Source organism: Neofelis nebulosa, chromosome X (genome assembly GCF_028018385.1).
Source record: "Neofelis nebulosa isolate mNeoNeb1 chromosome X, mNeoNeb1.pri, whole genome shotgun sequence".
Classification (NCBI taxonomy): domain Eukaryota; kingdom Metazoa; phylum Chordata; class Mammalia; order Carnivora; family Felidae; genus Neofelis; species Neofelis nebulosa.
Window position 1 is genome coordinate 118557307 of NC_080800.1, and position 19155 is coordinate 118576461.

Genomic DNA, 19155 nt, shown 5'->3' on the forward strand with positions numbered 1-19155 from the left:
AACTGAAGAGGACACAAATGCAAAGATACTCTATGCTCATGGATTAGAAGAATGAATATTGCTAAAAGGTCCATACTATACAAAGCAATCTGCAGATTTAATCCAATCCCTATCAAAATACTAACAACATCTTCACAGATCTACAACAAATAATCCCACAATTCACATGGAACCAAAAAAGACCCTGAATAGCCAAAGCAAACTTGAAAACAAAAGAACAAAGCTGGAGTATCACTCCCAGATGTCAACATATATTAAAAAGCTGTAGTAATGAAACACTATGGCCCTGGACAAAAATAGTCACAAATACCAATGAAACAGAATAAACAGCCCAGAAATAAACCCACGATGGTGTAGTCAATCTATCACAAAGGAGGAAAGAATGCACAATGGGAAAAAGGCAGTTCCTTCAACAAATGGTATTGAGAAAACTGGACAGCTACATGCAAAAGAATGAAGTTGGACCACTTTCTTATACCATACATAAAAATAAACTCAAAGTGAATTAAGGATCTAAATGTGAGACCTGAAACCATTAAATTCTTAGAAGAAAATATCGGCAGTAATTTATTGGACGTCGGCCATAGAAACGTTCTTCTAGATATGTGTCTTCTCACAAGGGAAACAAAAGCAAAAATAAACTATTGACACTACACCCAAATAAAAAGCTTGTGTATAGAAAAGGAAACAATCAACACAACTAAAAGGCAATCTACTGAGTGGGAGAAGATATTTGAAAATGACATAGCTAATCAGGGGTTCATATCCAAACTATATAAAGAACATATACAACCAAACATCAACAAAACAAATAATCCAATTAAAAAATGGTCAGAAGACATTAGCAGACATTTTTTCCAAAGAAGACCTCCAGATGGCCAGCAAACACATGAAAAGATGCTCAACATCACTCATCATTAGGGAAATGCAAATCAAAACCACAGTGAGATATCACCTCACACCTGTCAGAATGGCTAAAATCAAACACACAAGAAACAATAAGTATTGGCAAGGATGTGGAGAAAAAGGAATCCTCTTGCACTATTGTTGGGAATGCAAATTGGTGCAGCCATTGTAGAAAACAATATGGAGGTTCCTTAAAAAATTAAAAATAGAATTACTGTATGATCCATTAATTCCACTGCTGAGTATTTACCCAAAGAATATGAAAACATTATTTCAAAAAGACATATGTACCCCTATGTTTACTGCAGTATTATTTACAATAGCCAAGATATGGAAGCAATGCAAGTGTCCATCCATAGATAAATGGATAAAGAAGATGTGGTATACATGTGTATGTATGTACACCCATTCCCCCCCCCCCACACACAATGGAATATTACTCAGCTATAAAAAAGAATGAAATCTTGCCATTTGCAATGACATGGATGGAGCTAGAGATTATAATGCTACGTGAAATAAGTCAGAGAAAGACAAATACCATACAATTTCACTCATATGTAGAATTTAAGAAACAAAACAAGTGAACGAAGAAAAAAGACCAACAAAAAACCAGACCCTTAGGGTGCCTGGTTGGCTCAGTTGGTAGAGCATGCAGTGCTTAATCTAAGGGTCACGAATTCAAGCCCCATGTTGGGCGTGGAGCCTACTTTAAAAAAAGCAGGCTCTTGGGGTGCCTGGGTGGCTCAGTCGGTTGAGTGTCTGGCTTCAGCTCAGGTCATGAACTTGCAGTTCACGAGTTTGAGCCCCGTGACGGGCTCAGTGCTGACAGATCAGAGCCTGGAGTCTGCTTCAGATTCCGTCTCCCATCTCTCTCTGTTGTTCCCCGCTTGTACTCTGTCTCTCTCTCTCAAAAATAAAGATTAAAACTTTTTTTTTTTTTAAATCCAGACTCTTAAACACAGAGAACAACTGATGGTTGCCAGAAGGTAGGCGGTGCAGGATAGGTGAAATAAAGGGGTTAAGAGTACACTTCTCTTGATGAGCACTGAGAAGTGCACTGAATTGTTGAATCACTATACTGTACGCCTGAAACTAATATAACACTGTATGTTAATTATATTTGAATTAAAAAAAAGAGAAGCATTCTCTGAATTGATGATGATAGATCAATATATTCTTATAATGCACAGTAAAGAAAGGTTCCCACAATGGAAAGGAGGAATCTTAGAAGAAATAAGTTCCTAAATATATCTATCTCCTCAAAAAGAAAACTATTACCATTAAATAGTTAAATCCAGTAACATGTTATAAATAAGCAACATAAACCATGCGATAATAGAGAAAACATACCAGACCCATTCATTTCTTTTATTAACATACGCCATGTTTCAAATCTAGCATGATTTTCTTTTAGATTAACACGAATAGAATCTCAACTCTTTTTTTTAACATGCAATTCAAAGCATCCATATAATGTACTTGTCCACTATTTTCCTAGCATGTATTATTCAGTCAGATCTCTGCGACTTAATACCTGCCTGTACACTGTGACCACGTGACTTGAAAATGATTAATAAAACCCAATACACGAGTTTGAGAACACAAGACTTGAATAAAAATTTCCATCAGAAGTCTTATGAGGTGACCTCAGAAAAAATAACATAGCTTCAAAATACAAAAGCAGCACTGTATATTAATTCCAAACCAATATTACTGTATGATTATCAAATTCCTCTGTCTAAATTACTAATTTCTCCATAGCAAAATAACCATAAAGATGCCTGCTGTCTCTTTGTCTGTCATCCTATCTGCCTCATGTCCCTGCCCTCCCTCCTTTATTTCATCTTTTCCCTTTCTCACTCAGAGAATCTTCTGTTGTCTGTGTTCCCACTCTGCTTGTACTTCTGGTAAAGGTCTTACTTCCAGTTGCCTGGTATTTGAAGTCAGTTGTTTACTCCTCTGCCTCTCCAGTTAAATTGTGAATTCCCTGAGGGGAAAGGCTAGGACTTCTTTGTCTTCCTCCCCACCCAGGGCCCTTAGCACTGTGATTTATACAAAATAGATGCTAAGAAGATGTGTGACACACAAGTGATGATCATTCTATTTTTTTTTTTTAAATCAAGGGCATTCAATGGAATCGATAATGTATCTATATGGCATTTTGCCTTGAAACATTGTCGACACCTTCTGGTGGCATATGTCAACTCTTTTCATTTATTTTTATAAGACTCACTTCCCAGGGATTGATTCAGGAATTATAAATAGTCAAGACCCCTAAGCATCTCCCAACTTTAAAGTCATATCATTTCTTTTTTTTAGGTTTATTTGTTTATTTTGAGAGAGAGAGAAGAGAGAGAAAGAACGAGCGGGGGAGGGGCAGAGAGAGAGAGAGAGAGAGAGAGAGAGAATCCCAAGCGGGCTCCGAGCTGTCAGCACAGAGCCCGATGCTCGACTCAATCTCACAAACCGTGAGATCGTGACCTGAGCCGAAATCCAGAGTCAGATGCTTAACTGAGTGAGCCACCCAGGCGGCCCCAGGCATATAATTTCTCTAACAGACCCAGAGGACTGGAAGTTGAAGCCAACCATTAAGTGACTCTGTAACACCAGCCTGATAATAACCTTGAGCCAATGGGAAAGGTGCTGGCTCGGGATGAGGGGCATGGACTCTGGAGAGAAACTACTTGGGTTCCAAACCTGCTCCATCATTCACTAGCTCTGAAATGTTTACTGAGTAAATCTCTTTCTTCAGACTATTACGTCGGTGGAAGAATTTTTGTAGGGACTAAATGAGACCAAGCTTATGAAGCGTAAGCACAGGGCTTGGCACGTAGCGAACCCACCACTGCCACCGTCCCCGTCCTGGTTTGTACAGACTCCAGATCTCTAGACCTCAGTCAGCCCTTTTGAGCCCAGTCTCCAGAACCTCACTCTGCTGTCCACCTTTGCTCAGCCTTGCATATCATATGCCAGTGGTCTGGAGTAGGGTTTCCGAATAAAATATGGGATGGCAATGAAACTTGAACTTCAGATAAACTAAACGTACTTTGTGCCAGACGTATGCCCCATATAATATTTGGGATATGCATTTACTAAGATATCATTCATTGTTTATCTGAGATGCAAATTCAACAGGCACCCTGTATGTTTCTTTGCTACATCTGGCCACACAACCGGAAACTACCCATCCCCAGGACCCCTTGCCTCAAGCCCTCATAGTTCAACACAGGTTTACAGAGTATGCATTTTAATTGCTTCTCCATTCAGTCCATGTTAGGTATTAGCAATTAATCAAAAATCCAGCCCAGGGACCCAGGCTACTGAGGAAAAGCTGGACAGTCTTATTCCAACTTAATGGGAATGAGTTTTTCACTTTGGGAAGACATGGCTTATTTGATAAGAACGAGTTCGTTGGTGTCAAATGCTCCATTTCCAATTCTGTTATTTTTCTACCCGTACGATGGTTTGGGGTGGCTGCATAGAGGAAGCTAGAATTCAGTGCCTGTACATTCTCGAAGCTTTCTCTAAGCAAAGAAGGCTGCGTCAGCACGTAGACAAATGAAAAATAGCCAAAACCAGTTCAAAGCATTGTCTGGGGACAGGGTTTTTGGTTACATCTCCAAGAACTGGCCCGCCGAGTTTCTTTCTTCACTCAGTGGTTCTTGTTGTGACACAGAGTTTTAGTGTTCCCTTGGTGAAGCACGTTGGAGGCTGGGCTCAAAGAAGTGATACCAACTCTATTGAGCAGAATCTATCGCCGACCTCATACTTATTTCTGACACAGTAATTTTACATAATGGAGCTTTTTCCAAGTATGCTATGTAACGCTACAAATACCTGATAGATGTCCATAGTGTGGAGACTGACCATATGATCATCTTTGAAAACATGCATGCCTATATGTGCATGTATAGGGATATGTATGCGTATGTATGTGTATATATTCAAGATCAGAGAGGTTATTTTAAAGAAAATTTATTTGGCATAAAATGGATTATTTCAACAGTTGATACTGTAATTGGTCAGGCTCAGAGAGTTTTCTGGATATTCCTCTGGCAGATACTCTACATGGTCCACAGGACTCTTGAGATTTTTCCTGAGAACTTTATTTTAAATTGCCAACTATATCTGTATCTTGTGCCTATTCTGCTGTATTGTGTTTCTTAACACTTTTATCAATTCACTTGATATCATGGCATGTATCTTTTTTGCACAACATTTCCTTCCATTAGAATGTAAAATCAATAAGGACCGGGGCTTTGTTTATCCTGCGCATAGGCATAGTCTAAGTGTCTAAAAATGTGCTAAGCACATGGCAATCGCACAGTATTTTTGTTTTTTTGGTTTTTTTTTTCAACGTTTTTTATTTATTTTTGGGACAGAGAGAGACAGAGCATGAACGGGGGAGGGGCAGAGAGAGAGGGAGACACAGAATCGGAAACAGGCTCCAGGCTCCGAGCCATCGGCCCAGAGCCTGACGCGGGGCTCGAACTCACGGACCGCGAGATCGTGACCTGGCTGAAGTCGGACGCTTAACCGACTGCGCCACCCAGGCGCCCCGTATTTTTGAACGAACACATGAATAAAATAGTGCAATAACAGCAGCTCCTCTTTGTTGAGTGGCCACTATGTGATATGCACTGTGCAAAATGTCTTATATGTGACAGGAGAGATACGGGTTTTATCGGTCATAAATGTCTCCCAGAATGGATCCTGATGACCGAAAGAACTTCATTTTCTTGAAGGAAGTAATAATTGATACTTGTGGAAGATGAGAATTGAGAGAACTTTATGGTTCTAAGCAGTTTTGCCTATGACAGAGAAATATAAATACAGATCTTGAAAGGTCAAGGAGCTACTATTAGGACTTTGGGAGAAAAGAGGCAAGATTAAGATTAAGGAGCACGTGAAGGAAAGTTCTAGAAAAAGAAAACCCCATGGCTGGAGTCACATGAAGGACTTTTGGGGTAGCAGTAAGATATATGATGGGGATTTTAAAGGGAAACTTTCTGACCATCTTATATAAATCATTCTCCTCTATTTCTTGAACTGAATGCTCTGTAAGTTGTGTATTTCTTAGTATCTATACATTTTCTTTGGTGGGTATTGAGGAGTACCATGGCTTTCTTCAAAATACACATGAGAAGACCACAGGGCTGCCTACATGGATCAATCACAGACACAAACAGAATCAAAGAATCTGACAGTTGGGAGTCACCAAAGAATCCACCGTCCCACCTAATATAGAATTAACTCCCCTGGACTCTGAAAAGACGGCTTCTGTATTAGCACGTCAATTGATAACAGACACACCTTATTAGGCAGTCCGATGGGGTTTCTTTAAGGGACAGATCCATTATTCTCCTATTCAGGTCCTTTTTGTAACTTATCTGAAACCTACTTGTCTATAATTTGCTTAATGTTCTTGAAGTAATATGCTTTTTAAAAGTCAGTAATGTATTTGATAATTGGGTCTTCTCTTGGACTTTTAGGAAAAAAGAGACCCTGAATGTCTCTTCCTTCCATGTGACATTTTGTCAACGCAATGAAAACACAATAATATGGACTCAATAAACATTTGTTAAATTAATACATTTGTTAAAGTATTATTAAATTAATAATGTATTACATTAATTGTGCTGCATGTCCTTAGTCTTTGCTAAGAGTCTAATAATTCCTCTCCTTTAGGGATCCTTCAAGTGTGTTCTGAAAGTAACAACAGCAAACGCAATGTCATAATATCAGAGAAATCTCTATACTCTAGTGCCACCTTTCAAAGGGAGTAAACCAAGTCAGAGAGCAACAGGCTTTGTTCAAAGTCATGACAGGAGAAAGGTGGCTGTGTGCAAAACAGATATTGTGAGCTATGACACTCTGTCCATTTAAATATCTACTTGAAATGTCTGATGGGACATGGCACATAGACCAAAATATCAAGCAAGGGAAAAATTACTCCCTAGACATATTTTGGCAGATGGAAAGGAATAAAGATATTCAATAATGATACCAGCCTTTCTCAGTTTCCTGAACAAGCCCCCCCCCCCAAAAAAAAAAAACCATTCTACACTTCCCTCTGCAGCATTGGTTTTAAGTACCACTCCCTTTCTTGAAATACGTTAGCATTTGGACTTAACAACTACCGATTTTCAAAGGACCAAGTCCATTTCTGATCATGCATTAAAGGACTATGTCCCTCCTTATTCATACACAGAGCTATAATTGAAAAAAGTTAATCATACTGATAGGTGAAGAAGAGGAAAGGGCTGGCAAAATCTCCAAAGATGCAGTATGAATACTAATGCCTTTGTTGGGTACTCACTCATAGCAGACACACAAAAAAGATAAGCCCGTAACAGTGTCAACATATTGTGTTGTGAAGTCAAGCAATCACCATGCTCAGAAAGGATTAAAGTCAGATGATGTTTGTTTAAATCTCTGAACGGTTAAATGCCATTTATCATTTTGATCCAACAAAACCCCGCGGAGTCCCTGTAGAGGGGAAATAGGGTTTACCGTAATGCAGAATGAACCTTGGTGCAAAAGGGAATTTCACTAAGGCTTTTCCAGGCAGCCCAGAGGAGTAACCTGTGAAGCTCATCAGTTCACTTTCATAGTACAGAGAATTTCATCCGCAACATGGCATAGCCTCACCATTTGGCATTCAGGAGAAATCCTCTTCATCTTTCCACCTGCAGAGAGGTGGGAGTCATTGAGCTGTATCTAAATTATTAGCGTGAGTAGCCAAATCTGGGCTCTTGGTCCAAATAGAAGCTGGTTTCTTTAGTCAGATATGTGCGTGGCAACCATCCATTAACATCAACAGATTTGCCTGATAAAAGATTCCAGAAATCGGTGTATGTGAATGCCAAAGATGAGCAAAACACTTGGACAGAAGATGCTGTGAAGGGAAGAGACACAACGAAAGGACGCAAAAGGGATATAAGAGGAAATATCTCGCAATTCATCTTGTTTTCTCTATTTTTCACTCTCTACCTGAAGCATAATAGAACACTTCAAGTTTCTTATTCTTCCCTGCCTCCGGGCTCCCTGTACTTCTGGGCTATCCTCGACACTCTAGCCAAAGAATTCTTTCCAGAGCATAAATACAATCTTGATAAAAAAAAAAAAAATCTCCAATGTCTTAAAATTAAAAAAAGGAAAACAAATGGCCCCAAGGGCTCATCATCGCCCTCAGAATAAAATTCAAGCATGGTGGTGTTATGTGCAAGGTCGCTGACACACTGGGTCTCACTGCCCTCTAGTATCCTTTCTGGCTACTCTCCATGTGTCCCTCCTGACCACCACCATACATACCCTGCATTTCAGCTCCACAGAACTTTATTCCCTTTGCCAGATTCTGTCTCTCGTTTTTCCATTTCTTTAAAAAACCAGGCGCACTAGATTGGAAATAACTTTTCCCTTCTTACATGTCTGGCGAAGTCTATTCCTCCCAGAATAATGTTATCTGGATGAGATCTCAGACCTTCATGGCTCAGTTAGTTGTTCCCATCTATTAACTGGAGCTGTTACTACACTGCATCGTAAATATCTCTGTGTGTAACTAATTTTTCTTCCAGACTTTGGGCACCTTGAGGGAAAATATGGCGCCATCTGTAATCTTTTTCATTAACATTGTCATGGGTATAGAGCTCAGTAGTGGCTGTGTGTACTTACTTCAGTAAGGTGGTTCCCTTCAGAATATTTGCAATGTCTTCTTCTGTACAGAGATGGTATTAACCGAGCTTGGGAAAATAAGAGTGCAAACCCAGAACGTTGTAAAATAAGTTCAGTTGTATGTTAGTTGAGCCTCGTAGCTCTGAAGTCCACTCTGGACTGTCCTTGGGGAAGGAGGTTCTACCGTACAGTACTCACATACATAAAAGGGGGACAGTGTCTTCGATCACTCTTCACTTGTACTTCTTAAGGATAACAGATATAGCCCCAGGCAGGTAAAAGAGGAGATAGGTTATCTGGGGATGGGAGCAGGGTAGTATGTTAAAATCAATTTCAAGTACATTGAGTTTGAAAAGTCAGAGCAAGATTTCCAAAGATGGGGCTAGTGCCATTGGACTTGAGCACATGTAACCTTTTGAAGCTTGAGCCAAAGTAGAAGAACATACGGTTCCAGAATGCAATTTAATTTCTGCATGACTATTTGAGACTAAGTTGCTCTTATCTAATTCAATTACTAGCTCACAAATCCAAACTAAGGACACTCACACACACACACACACACACACACACACACACACACAGAGTACAACATACCAGAACAATGAAGCTAGAAAATAAATACATTAATAATTCATATCAGTTAATAGGCAACATTTTTTGCAAGTTGATATTACTGTGGTCAAAACTAAAATCAACATCTCTCCCTAGAAACCACTTTTCTCAATTATAGATTTTCTTTTAAAGGCACTTAAAGTCTATATAAGCCTGTCCCTAACCCCAGCTCCATCCTCCTGATTTTGAAAAAAATGACCCTTATAGGTATTTAGAATACAGGAAATTACAAAAAGTCATAGAGAAATAAGTACAACTAGCTTTAAAAGGTTTGAGAAGGAAGGTTTTGTTTTCTTATGCACCGAAAAAAAAAAATGAAAAAAAAGAAAACAAAATATAAAACATGAATCTTTTAAAAGCTTAAGGTAATGAATTCTTTTAGAAAGGAAATTCTTGACATCGATCACCAGTCTTTGGCAGCCAACTATGATGGTGTTATTAAGCTTTTCAAGCCTATGCTGCCATTTCTGAACATGGTAAGGAAAAGATGATACTAACGGGTATATAATCAATCAACCCTGCTTGATCTGGTTTATAGAGGACATGTAAGAGTGTGAAAATACTTTTGTACAGCAATCACGGAAGTCACCAAAGAATAGAGTAGCATTCTACCATGTGACATGAGAAATGGAGAACCTGTTTGGAGGTTGAATTAGACATCAGACATGGTATGTGGATGTAAGTGATTGTCCTGAGACTCTTCTAAATAACGGTTAGCACAAAAAAAGCAAGCACACAACTCAAGAAGAAAAAGGTCTGAAATAGTCATTATAAAAATACATTTAAGTATCCACATAATAAATATAGTGGAGCTGAGAAGCAAATGTAAAGAAACGATTCATTCATAATAATCTGGGTTAATTTCACAATACAGGCAATACATCCATGATCCTCTTTGCTAGGTTACTGATGTCACAGTAGGTTTCTTGAGATTTTCTCTTGAACGAAGCAATGATGTGAAAAGTTCCAGGAAACACGGTACCCTTATGGTCTCTCCCGAAGATCAGATTTCTAACCACTTTGGATCAAATGGTCCTGTCAGTTCCTTAAGAAGTTATTCTTCTAACTTGACAATAGGGGTAGTTGTCACTGGGTTATCTTCCTTCCACCCAGGATGAGTTCTTCTCTGGTTCTCTATCCCTTCTACTTGCTTGATAGTGATCTTGGTACTAAATTCATCAACACATTCATTCCTCGTTCTACTGTTCATTGAAGGACTAAGACATGTGAGTCACTGTGCTTTTTATAGGGTACTCAATGATGAGCACGATAACACTCATGCTCTCATGCCTTTCATTGTGGGTTCTAGTAGCATAATAAATGTCAACCACACTGGTTTCCACAAACACAATTTTGTGGCCTGATGCTAGCCTGCTGGCACGAGAAACACGAGGGGACATGCCTAAAAATAAGGATCCTTGGATCCCACCCACAGATATTCCATGTCAGTAGGTTTGAGGTGAAATCTGGTTATGTATAGTTAAAAACAAACAAAAACCTTGCCGAGTGTGCTTTCTGGTACATATCCAGGCTTGGGAACTAGTCTAGTGTACAATTAACTGATTTTTCTTTTTAGGAGAAAACGATAAACCACGTATTCATTCTGCCCCATCAGACAGCCGGAGGGCCAGCACAGCTCTTGCGAGCTCAGCTCCATGGGTGGGTAGGGGGAGGGAGCAGAGGAATAAGTGACCAGAGCATATCTGACTGGCAGTGGGGGATTCATGAAATCATGGTGTGAGAGAGTTTGGCAGTCACACAGAGCAGATCAGAATCAGTAAATCCAAGCAGCAGATGAAAATTGTATTTTTGTTAAAAGCCAGAAGAATCCAAGACAACTATCAGAAGCTGAAAGTCAAGATCCGAGAGGCAGAGAAGACAAAAGTAAGAGGCAGAAGACAGAAATGGGCAAGATAGCAGGAGAGTGGGAGTAATTTCCAACTTTATGTACCTGGCAATGTACTGCCTGCTTAACTCTAGCTTGTCTCCAAGTTCAGTAAAAGTATAAATTGCTGTTCGGTCAGATCAAAAGCCAGACACCTTTCTTCCTACCTTAACATATTTTACACATTCCAAAACTGTTCCACGTATAACTTGTTCACGACCTACTATTCAGGAAACAGTACACAACTATTTAACAGAAGTGCCCAGAATGGAATCCACTTGCAGAGAGATAACGGTCTTAGTGATATGGTTTAGTATGCTTTTTCATTTTTAGCTTTGGCCACTAGTATACAACATAAGTCATATTTACTGAGCAGTCACCAGGTCCCAAACCTTTGTGCTGAGTGCTTTTTCCTATGCAATCATTCACAGAATCCCCACAACAGTTTTATGTGTTAAGTAGTTCTTATCCCCATTTTACAGATGAAGAAACGGGTCAGGTGTAAGTACGAAGCTGCAGAGCCAAAACGGAGGCCCAGAACTGTCTGGCTCCAAAGATTATCCTCTATTCCACTTTCCAGCACAAAACAAAAAACATTGCCTGCCTCTTTTTTTTTTTTTTTTTTTTTTTTTTTTTTTTTTTTCCTTATTCAAAACACCACACCCTCACTTTCCTGCCTGGAGATAATATATTTAATGTTAAAGGTAGCACTAAAGCTGTGAAATTATACCCTTGATTGGGTATTGTCTTGAAATAAAGACAAGATTAATGGTTTTGACTTTAAAGTTATGTAATAAAACACTCATATAAATATAAGTAATTAAATTTTAGATTCTTAAACTGCACTGAAGCTAGATACATGACCCTTGGAAGGACATCCTTTTCTATAAGGTAGTCAGTCTCTTTCTGCTGATTTGTAACTTGGAAATCTCTACTCGTCCACAACATTTTCTCAGGTTGGAAATGGTGACTTCCAAAGCCCTTTCCTACAAGGCATCTCATGCAATCATCCAATATGTTTCTGAGATGACGGGTCTGGCTGTTACATTTTCATTTAATGTATATATGAAACCTAAAGGACAAACAGGTAGAGTGAAGTAAATAGAGGGGGGAAAAAGCCAAATTAAAGTCATACCTGATAGTTCCAGAACTGGGGTTAAAGGCCAGTATTCTGGATTTTCATCCTAAGCTTCCTCTCAGGTAAAAGAGGCCCCAGAGAGAGAGGTTGACATCAATTTTTATGATGATTCAAGACAATTTAAATGATAACATACTAGGGGTGCTAAGGTGGCTCACTTGGTTAAGCATTCTTCTACTGTTGATTTCCGCTCTGGTCATGATCTCACAGTTCATGAGCTTGGGCCCCACCATGGGCTCCACGCTGACAGTGCGGAGCCCATGTGGGATTCTTTCTCTGCCCCTTCCCTGCTCACTAATCTCAAAATAAATAAACTTAAAAAATTTCTTTTGAAAATAAATGATAACATACCAGAAATCAGTGAAGCATTTACGAAATTTAATATCATGCTTTACACTGGCCTTATAACATACCAAATAAATAACCAAAGTTATTGACCAATATCATCCAAACTGCCAACTGTATTTTAAAATTGACTAATAGGGGCGTCTGGGTGGCTCAGTCGGTTGAGCGTCCGACTTCGGCTCAGGTCACGATCTCGCGGTCCGCGAGTTCGAGCCCCGCGTCGGGCTCTGTGCTGACAGCTCAGAGCCTGGAGCCTGCCTCCGATTCTGTGTCTCCCTCTCTCTCTGCCCCTCCCCCGTTCATGCTCTGTCTCTCCCTGTCTCAAAAATAAATAAACGTTAAAAAAAATTAAAAAAATAAATAAATAAAATTGACTAATAAGCCAGCATTGGCCTGTTTATTGTTTGATATGATTATTTTGATAACGCTGATATATAGCAAGTGTACTTTGTATAGCAGATGTGACCTGTGGTCACCATATAAAGCAGAGAAGATTTATGGTTGATTATACTTTTTCAGCATAGTGGAAATTATATCTTCAGACCTTTTAAATGAGTGAATTTTGAGCTGCAGATATGGGAAATATTATATTTATAGCTCCGTGTGGATGTTACCAATACATAACGTGACACTGTTTTGTTCTTATAAAACAGAACTAGGTTGATCTTGAAGCCCACAAGTAAGCATATACACTCTTGTTTGAATTTATTTTTCATTGAAGTACCATAAGATAGATGTAGACACACTCATATAAAAACACAAAAGATATTTAAAATGCCATCATATGAAAAATGCTAGCGTCATAGTAATATTTTATTTTAGGGTTTCTTAATTTTGAGTGTGTAATTTTAAAAGAGGAATCAACTTTTAAACACATAGCCTCTTAATAAGAGAAATGCTTCCCCCCCACCCCCCCCCCCCCGCCTTTTTTTTAAGAGGCAGTGGAGGGGCAGAGGGAGGTAGAGAATCCCAAGCAGGCTCCACACTCAGCATGGAGCCTGACATGCGGCTCGATCCCACAACTGTGAGCTCATGACCTGAGCCAAAATCAAGAGTCAGACACTAACCAGTTGAGATGCCCAGGAGACCCAGAAATGCTTGACCTTTAAATTCTATAGCATAAGTGGTGGAAAACTCACTGCAGTAACCTGTACACATCTCTCAAACATATGATGACTTTTTAATTCATTTAAGCATTGAGTTTAAAATTTTTTTAATGTCTATTTATTTTTGAGAAAAAGAGAGAAAGAGAGTTGGGGAGGGGCAGAGAGAGAGAGGGAGACACAGAATCCGAAGCAGGCTCCAGGCTCCGAGCTGTGAGCACAGAGCCTACGCAGGGCTGGAACTCACAAACCGCAAGATCATGACCTGAGCCGAAGTCGGACGCTTAACCGACTGAACCACCCGGGTGCCCCTAAGCATTGAGTTTTATAAACATTTCTTCCCCGGTAGCACATGTAGCAAAGGTAAGAACAACAGGTTAACCAATACAACAAGGCCTGAAATTAAGTATATGTTTGTATTTGAAGTAGTAGTCACTGATTTAGGCTCATGAAATTGATGCATCTCCATTGTGATGATACTATGGATAATTAACCAAGTTAGGGCTTCAAGTTAAAAATGACAATTACATGCATTGAAGTATTGTCTCTGCTAGGAGACCGATAAAGAAGAAATAAAAATTTTTCCAAATGACAAAAAACAACAAAACAGGATGGGAAGAAAACCACCAAAAAGAAGTACTTTCAACAACTATCTGGAAGATGGGAAGCAAAGAAAGGACTGTAGACAGAAAGCAGAGGAAGCCACGGCCGAGAATACATGCTGGGAATCTACATTCAATGAGAAAATCTGCCTGCCATGCTCAATTCTTGACAAGACTGATATGTACAATTCCAGGTATGAAGGACGTCAGTTGTGGTATTTGTCTCTGAAAACAAGGGTGTCGAAGGCGTACAGAATAGATGGACCCAACAGGTACAAAACATTCATTGATTTTGCTCTATTGCTTTTCTATTCTATATACCATTAATTTCTGGAATCAAAATCTTTATCATGTACTTCCTTCTGCTTTCTTCAGGTTTGGTTTACTCTTTTTGTTGCAGTATCTGAAGGTGGAAAGTTAGGATACTAATTTGAATATAGGCAATTATAGCTAAGACATTTTCTTTTAAGCAATGCCTTAGCTGCATCTCATAAGTTTTAGTAGGTTAGGTCTTCATTTTCATTTATCTCAAAGAACTTCGAATTTGTTTGCGATTTCCCCTTTGACCTACAGGTTATTTAGGAGTGTGCTGTGTTATTTCCACATATTTATGAGTGTTCCAAATTTCTTTTTGCTATTGAATTCTAATTCCAATAAATTAGAGTGGTCAGAGAACTGTATTATTTCTCTACAATTAAATTTATTGAAGTTTGTTTTATGGCATAGCCTATGATCTATCCTGCAGAATGTTCCAGGTGCGCTTGAGAATAATGTACTTTGTTATTTCTGGTATCTTCTAGGTCTAATTGGTTTATAGTATTTTTTAACATTCTTCTCTTTCCTTGCTGATCTTCTTCCCAGCTATTCCTTCCATTAATGAAAGTGGAATATTGAAGCCTCTGACTATCATCACTGAATGCTCTACATTTCTCCTTCACTTCTGTAAGTTTTGCTTCATGCATTTTGGTGCTCTGTTGCTAGGTGGGTATGTGATTAAAATTGTCATACCTTTCAGACTGGTGGACTCTTTCCACATTATAAAGTACCCCTCTTTACCTCTAATAATACTTGTTTCAGAGTCTATTGTTTCTGATATTACTATAGCCATTGCAGCTTTCTTTTTTTTTTTAAATTTTTTTTTTTTCAACGTTTTTTATTTATTTTTGGGACAGAGAGAGACAGAGCATGAACGGGGGAGGGGCAGAGAGAGAGGGAGACACAGAATCGGAAACAGGCTCCAGGCTCCGAGCCATCAGCCCAGAGCCCGACGCGGGGCTCGAACTCACGGACCGCGAGATCGTGACCTGGCCGAAGTCGGACGCTCAACCGACTGCGCCACCCAGGCGCCCCTGCAGCTTTCTTTTCGTTCTAGATTTTCTCCTATGTTATAGTCCAGGAGTTTCGTAGTTTTGAGTTTTACATTGAGGTCTGTGATCCACTTTGAGTACATTTGCGTGAAGGATGTAAGGTCTGTGTCTAGATTTATTTTTTTGCACGTGGAGGTCCGTCGTTCCAGCAAAATTTGTTGAAAACTGTCTTTGCTCCACTGTGTTGCCTTTATTCCTTTGTCAAATACCTGTTGAGTATATTTATATTGATCTAGTTCTGGGCTCTCCATTCTGTTCCATCGATCTAGTTGTCTACTCTTTTGCCAATAGCAAATTGCCGTGATAGCTTTATAGTAAGTCTGGGAGTCAGGTAATGTCTGTCTTCCAACTTTGTTCTCCTTCAGTATTCTGTCTTCCAGTATAAACTTTAGAATACGTTTGTCAATAGCCACAAAATAACTTGCTGGGATTTTGATAGGGACTGCAGTGAATCTATAGACAAACTGGGAAGAACTGGACTCTTGACAATATTGAGTCCACCTATATATGAATATGTAATATCTCCCCATTTATTTAATTCATTTTTTATTTTGTTCATTTGAGTTTTATAGCTGCTTTGTGGTTTCCTTCATCTGCACCTTGCATATATTTTGTTAAATTTACACCTAAGTATTCCATTCTGGGGGTGCGAATGTAAATGGTATTGTGTTTTCAATGTCAATTCTGCTTGTTCATTATTGGTACATAAAAAATGATTGACTTGTTATACTAAACTTATACCTGTAACCTTGCTATAATCATTTATTAGTTCTAGGAGGGCTTGTTTTTCTTTTTTGGCCAATTCTTTCAGGTTTTCCACGTAGATGATCACATCATCTATAAATGGTTTTACTTCTTCCTTCCCAATCTGTATACCTTTTATTCCCTTTTCTTGTCTTATTGAATTTGCTAGAAATTCCAGGGCAACGTTGAAAAGGAGTGGTGAGGGTCATGTGGGTAGCTCAGTCAGTTAAGCATCCGACTTTGGCTCGGGTCGTGATCTCCCAGTTCATGAGGGCAAGCCTCACATCAGACTCGCTACTGCCAGTGCGGAACCTGCTTCGAATCCTTTGTCTCTCTCTCTGCCCTTTCCCTGACTGTGCTCTCTCTCTCAAAAATAAATAAACATTTAAAAAAAGGAGTGGTGAGAGGAAACTGATGCAACATTTTAATTTGTTCAACTTTTTTGCACTAATATTTTTAGTGATTTCTTTATAGGTTGGTCTAGACTTTACCATGCCGATCTTAAATTATCAGAATAAGCTTAAGATTCATAATGATTCACTTAATTCCAGTGAGAGCTAGAAATGATACTCCTATGCTAAAAGCATTGCTTTACATAATTTTGTGTTTTACAGAAGCTCAAAGACAACAATGCAAAAAAGCAGTTACAGCTTTTGCTCTTTTATAACAGACAAAATCATTTCTTGATTTCTTCATTTGTCCTTATCATCTTAAGTTAACCTGTGGAGTCATTTCCTTAGTCCAATACAGCTGGTCCTTCTACCCCCTCCTGGAAACTCTCAAACAGGAGATAGGTGTGCCGTTTTGAAGCATGATTTCTTCTTCTAAGGAAACCCGTTTTTGCCCTTAAAGTCTATCAACTGATTGGACTAGGCCCATCCACAGTATTGATGATAATCTACTCAAGGGCAACCGATTGTAGATGTTAACCACATTTATAAAACGCCTTCTCGGCAACATCTAGATTAGTGTTTGAATTAGTAACTTGGAACTGCAGCCTACCCAATTTGACTCATAAGGCAAACCAAGAACATCTATAATGGTGTGCTCGATGGTACCCTGCATTTCTCTGGGGCTTTCTTCATTGCTCTTCATTCTTTCCTCCATTTGTTGTTCAAATTGCAAAACCTCTATTGGTCTACCTTCAGAATCTCTAATTCTTCTGACAATGAACCCTATTGTTGAGCCCTTCGAGGACTTGTTGTTGTTTCAGTTAACTGTAGCTTTCAAATAAAGAATTTCTATTTGGTTCTTTTTTATGACCTCTGTGTATTAATGCTCTTGGTTTGACGTGACTTTCTTGTCATAGTTTCCATTATTCCTTTGATCGTCATTTTATTTTTGAATATATTTACAATGGCTACTTTGAAGGCTTTTTCTGTTAACTCCAACATCCAGCTGCTTTGGCCAGCAGTTTCTATTTCCTGATTTTTTTTCTTTCCAATATAGGGCTCATACTTTCCATTTCTTTTCGCGTCTTGTAATTTCTGTCGGAACATGGACATTCTAGATAACAACTGGGTTGTTATTATTTCTTTTGTCTAGTGACTGGCAGAGTTAATCTAATAAAGTATATTTCCCCCAGAAATGTTAAGTGTCTGATTTTGCACTTTATGGTGCAAAGCCTTAGCTATGCCCAAGTTTTCCCTGGGATGATAGTGCTTTTGGCCGGCTCTCTTTGAGAGCCTTGGTCCTTAATCACCCCCAGCTGTTAATCTTTACTAATCACTGGCTGATTGCTCTATTGTGTTTAAAAATGTCCTTGGGCATAATTGCTCCACAGATTACTTCAATCAAATGCAGTCTCTTTTGTTTTTTGTTTTTTTAATGTATGTATGTATGTATGTATGTATGTATGTATGTATGTATTCTTTAAAAACGTAGCTTGCAAGGTCAGTACTTGAGATTTGTTTGATGACAGGTGGGTTTCTGCCAACTTACTTTTTTCCCCCAATTCTGTCTAGAACATTAGTCAGCCTACACTTTAGCCCACATGTCAAATTAATCTACCTATCTCCTCTCAATTGCCTTTCATCAAACCTCTACTCTTTGGGAGAAGACCTCTCTGAAGTCAGTTTGGGATGTCATAAAATACCATAGGCTGGGTGGCTTATATAACAGAAATTTGTTTTCTCACAGTTCTTGTGGCTAGAAGCCCAAGACCAAGGTACTAGCATGGGCAGGTTCTGGTGAGAGGTCTCTTCATGGCTTGTAGATAGCCACCTTCTCACCATGTCCTCACGTGGCTGAAAGAGAGAGAGCATGTTTTCTGGTGTCCCTTCTTATAATGGCACTGATCCCTTCATGAAGGCCCCATCCTCACAACCTCATCTAAACCTATGCCCTAAAGGCCCCATCTCCAAATACCATGGCATAGGGTGTTAGGGCTTCAACACATGAATTGGGATGGCAGGGGGGACTGAACTTCACACTCTATTGCAAATGAAGTCAGTTCCTTTTGGAAGACATTTGGAGCTCTCCATTTTACAGCCTGCTTCTCCCGCCCTCCCCTCCCCCCCCCCCCCACCCCAAACAAAACCTCCGAGTCAAGGCTCTAGGGCTGGGAGAGGGGACAATGTCAAACTTATCTGTGAGTGACACCCCCGGTTTAGGGGCTGGGTACTAAGCAAAGAGGGGCAGTAGTTTCCGTTTCTTCTGGCTGGCCTCTCCCAGTATGGAACTGCCATCCCACAAACCAGAACAAGGGTGATCAGTGGCCCAATATTCTTAGTAGTATTTTACCCAAAGCAGAATCTTAGTCCCACAAGTGTTAGGCTAG

General features: G+C 39.4%; 1 long non-coding RNA gene across 1 annotated transcript in view; it reads left to right on the forward strand.

Annotated features, from left to right (window-relative positions):
• The window catches only part of LOC131501971 (uncharacterized), a 355252-nt gene that overhangs the window by 298244 nt on the left and 37853 nt on the right, over positions 1–19155 (forward strand). Inside the window, exons 3-4 of the long non-coding RNA XR_009256932.1 lie at positions 14218–14459; positions 15127–15207. This is a non-coding gene — a long non-coding RNA (uncharacterized LOC131501971). The remainder of the gene's footprint in view (positions 1–14217; positions 14460–15126; positions 15208–19155) is intronic.